General features: G+C 39.2%; 1 long non-coding RNA gene across 1 annotated transcript; it reads left to right on the top strand.

The window, feature by feature from the left end:
* Nucleotides 1-2,112: 2,112 nt before the first annotated feature.
* LOC135736094 (uncharacterized) lies at nt 2,113-4,154 on the top strand. The gene is made up of 5 exons (XR_010527779.2): nt 2,113-2,172; nt 2,271-2,404; nt 2,488-2,588; nt 2,709-3,285; nt 4,025-4,154. It is a non-coding gene; the product is annotated as an uncharacterized lncRNA (long non-coding RNA).
* The last annotated feature ends 474 nt before the right edge of the window (nt 4,155-4,628 follow it).

Here is a 4,628-nt window from a genome sequence, read left to right as displayed (position 1 = left end):
TATTCCATGCCGGGGACGGAGGTTGGGTACTCGTTGCCTCTCCCAGTGACTGGCGGACAGGACCTGCCGACCCCTGCGCTTCTCTCTCCGGAGATCCTGACGCAACACCAGCCCGGCCAGAGGATCCGCGGATTTCCTCAATGTCCGTAATCCGGCGGTCTAGAGCCGCAGTAGCCGCACCAAGATTTTCATTCACGCTTGCCTGCGTTTCCAGAACTCTCCTTAACGTAGAGACTTCCCGACTCAATAGTTCCATCCTGCTGAGTAATGCCGATGCATCCATGTTGCCAAACCCAACAGGTGGAAGTTCATCCAGGAAGTGTGAGACAAACCTGGGAATGTCTTCGCCGCGCTCATTAAGCAATTTCAAGCAGTCCTTGATGTTATTAACGTCTTTCTGAGCGCCTTTGTGCTTAATATTACGTTGCGTTGTTGGGCACAGTTCAAACAAAAGCCTCTTGGAATGCTCAATCCAATCAGAGGAGAAGTTATTTGAGGCTAACAAAACAATTTCATCCTGTGATAGTGTCTTGATTTTAATAGAGATAAAGTTTAAAAACTCATCTTCCACAATCACTTTCCCATTAGAGGTTTCATAGACTTTCATAGACTTCTGGTTTTGTACGAGAACATACAGCTCCAGCAGCACGCAGCACCTCCGCAGCCGCCATCTTTTCCTACCATTATTAAATACAAATACCAGCTAAACTGTTACCGGTAAAATTTGTTCTCATGATCAAACTCAAGAAACTCTAAGTACAGATGATTTGTTTAAAGTTATATGTATTTTACTGTTGTATTTACTTGAAGCTTTCTTAGATTTTGAAACGAAGTAAACACGTAATGTGTGTTGCTAATGTTGGGCCATGTAATATGTAATACATTTACATTTTAATGAATAGTCTAACGATTTATAGTCGTTGTACTCTATTGTTATAATATGTCTTTTTAAATGAAAACATGTTTGTTTTATTTGTCTATATCCAAGATTCGCAGCTGGACACATCCTTCTACACTGTATGCAAACAAGTGATGTGTCGTTCATGAACGATTCGTTCATTCTGAACGAATCTTTAATATGACTTGGGACTACCGAGTTGTCTCAGAGAGTGATTCGTTCATTTTGTGTTGACCGCCCATGCGCATTGCGCAACATATTGTCTCTGAATCTGAAACAGAAATGATTAGTTCATCGTTCTCTTGAGTCTCGAGTTCGGGACAGGTTCGAGTCTTTTGTTCTTCCTGTCAGTCCCATAGAGGCTACACTACCAGTGCCGGAAAGAGAAATGATTAGTTCACCTTTCGGGTTCGGTCGGGTCCGAGTCTTTCGTTCTTCAATAAGATGGAACTTTTATTTTTCAAATAATGTTTTTGCACATATTTTGTATTTAATTTACTAAATATAAAACAATATAGGATACATTCAGATGCAATCAATAATACGAATCTAATGTTGTATTTAATGTGATATACCAGCGGTCACGTGACATAAGGACTCGGACCCGGCCGAACCCGATCTCAAGACTTGAATGAACTTATCATTTATCTTTCTGGTACTGACAGCATAGCCTCTATGAGGCTGACAGGAAGAATGAAAGACTCGAACTTGTCCCGAACTCAAGAGAATGATGAACTAATAATTTCTCTTTCCGGTCCTGTGCTGTATATCATACGGCACAGCCTGGCCGAACACAGAGAGTCAGTAAGACAGTGACGAGTTGACAACTAACATCTGTAAGTTAGACACGAGAGGAGGCGTACAAATGTGATAAATACGGAGTTCCGTTTCTTATATTTTGGCTTTGGCTGCATTACCATGACTTGTACACTAGGACTGACTTAGGAGTAAGCTAATAATTTCTATCTCTTGTGTATGTTTCAGAGCTTGTGTCAAGAAATAATGAAATAAGGATTTTTATTTCTCATAACTTGTTAGAAATGTCATATTTGTTTGCATAAGTGGTTATTTTGGGGTAATTTGTGAAATTATAGGTAATCATATTTTAAATGAACGAAAAGAAAGAAATGACTCAAAAAAAGATTTGTTCATTTTGATGAACGAGATTCAAAGATCCGAATCAGAAAAATGATCCGAACTTCCCATCACTAATGCAAACATGCAACATCATTACACACAGTACAAGGAGTCAGACTGGCATATGAGGAGCAAAGGTGTGTAACACATATGATGTATTTAGCTAGTGAAACCACTACCAGTCTTAGATGTATAACTGATGATAACAAAGTTTTTTTTCTCTGCATAATAATAGGAACCCAGGCAGTAGCATCGTTTCACAATGTTTCCATCATCATCATCAGTGGATGCCTTTGCCGTCCGTAGCCTGAGATTTCAGATTTGCAGCAAAAAAAATTTGATTTTCTCATTTATTGGAATGCTGTGCAGGTATTTAAGTATTTTAGTAACTGTGTTAAATAAAGTAGTATTTACTTTTACAATAAATTAATTGCTTGTTTATATTTTTACAGGTTGAACCTTGCAGCCATCCATTACAATGTCACCAAGCCGTAACAAAAGCAGGAGAGGGAAAGTACAAGGCTATGTTCCCAAAACACACAAGTGACATACCGTAAGCAGTAATGTTTTATTTCAAATACATTCATAATTAAAAACTTGTGTTGTATGAATGTATGAAGCGGGGAAATAAATGATCAAAACAAAAGATTTATTGACTGCAATATTTCTACAGTTATGTGGATGATGTGATCAGGCTTGTGTTTGATGAGGTATTTGAAGATAAGCTGAAGGAAACCCCGATTCCAATGGACCTGGCATCACAGTTTTAGAGACCTTCAAAGGAGGACGTGATTGCATGCCATCTTCAGTGCAGGGGTCGTCGAAAGCCAAAATTGTGACCGATCTGATCAGGAAGCTCCAAGCACATCTGGAGAACAACACACGACAGGATGATAACCTTATAGTGTCGTCTTAGATAGCACCAGCTGACAAAGCTTTGATATGCCATTTATCTGAATAGATAGCTGTAAGAAATGAATTGAACAATTTTTGAAACAAGAGCACAATATGGTTACTAAAGTATGTTTATTTGTATATTGTTTAACATTTAAATATATATTTGTAATAAAAAAAAAACTTGACTGACTATTATATTTTCTTTAAAGTTACATCTTTTGTTCTTTTGGGTACTTTGTTACTATAATGATACTTAAGTGTTATTGGTTTAAAAATGTAATAAAACTTACTCTAGTCCTGCACCTCAAAGGCTTATAGTCGGTACAATAAATGTTCTGTGTGTAGGGATTTAGGTTGTTTTCACATATGTTGGGCACCAAAATACATTGTATCATTTTTCAGTTAGTGCGGTCCGTGTTCACATATATATATTTTTTACTTTATTCGAAATGCCGCACCGTACACCATGTGACAACGGTCAGCGCTGTCATTGGTCTCTGACAGCTCTTACCGTCTCATGACCACCCCCACGTTTCCACGACAACCAGCTTGACAGGGAGAGCGCAGCTATCAAGATGTGGAGATAAACGATGCATGTCTTTGCGAAGTTTCTTTGCTTTAACGCGAAATTACGTAGCTGTTCTATTAAAGCCTTTCTCACGGAGCCGTTTGCTAAAAGCCGGTAATGTCACTATTTGTGTGTGGAGGACAGCTATGCATTTATAAAATCATCAGCTCAAACGTAAAGGAGACAGCGAATCTCTATGCAACGGACCAGGATTGGCTTGTTTGTTGTTAACCCACAATATAACACCCGGCTCACGTCACAACGAAAGCCCAGTGGCTCAAACATGTGGAGAACTTCCTGTATTTGGTTCGGCCCGAGGTCCAGCAGTGTTCACACCACAGGTGGGTCGCCCCAGAGTTCGGCAACAGCCGCTCCGAGACCACCTGTTTAGAGCGGTCTCGGAGCGGTCGTTTAGTGCGCACCCGAGTGCGGCTGTTGTGTTCACACTGACCCAAACGCACCGTACTCGGAGCGACACGTCATTTGGGTCGACCTAAACAGTGTCTATGTGAAAACACCCTTAGACAATTTGTGCAAAACCTGGATGATGAATCACGCAGGTAAGAGGCCCTGGAACCTGTTGCATTCTCCTTAAAACCTAATAAGTAAAAACATAGCACTTATAAGTAAGCAGTCTTTCATAATAAAGTTTACCATATTGAAATAATGTAGAACATTCATTTCAATTAATACTTTCTATGTGCTACATTTGGTGTTTCCATATAGTTTGCACAGTGATATAGTATGTAAGCAGTCTTTTATAATAAAGTTTACTATAGTAAAATAATGTTAACAAATGAAATAGTTTTATAATCATTTCAACAAATACTTTCTATGTGCTACATTTGGTGTTTCCATATAGTTTGCAAAGTAATGTAGTACGTTATAATTACCTTTTGGATGTCTTTGCAACACATTTTTGTCTTCGTTTAGCATTCTGGCAGAGTTAAGGACACCTAAAAAAGTTAAATCCAATCGCGTTCATTGATGGAGATCGTTTATATCGTAACGGCCTTCTGAACTCTCTGGATCGAGCTCGAAGTGGTAAGGCAGTACAGACACCATCGTTTATAGAGAAATATAGCGCTTGTTTACGTTGCCTGTGACTCTCAGTCAGAACCGGAAAAC

The sequence above is a fragment of the Paramisgurnus dabryanus genome, chromosome 4 (genome assembly GCF_030506205.2).
Source record: "Paramisgurnus dabryanus chromosome 4, PD_genome_1.1, whole genome shotgun sequence".
NCBI classification, from domain to species: domain Eukaryota; kingdom Metazoa; phylum Chordata; class Actinopteri; order Cypriniformes; family Cobitidae; genus Paramisgurnus; species Paramisgurnus dabryanus.
The sequence above is the reverse complement of the archived record's forward strand: the minus strand, read 5'-3'. Positions and strand labels throughout refer to the sequence as shown.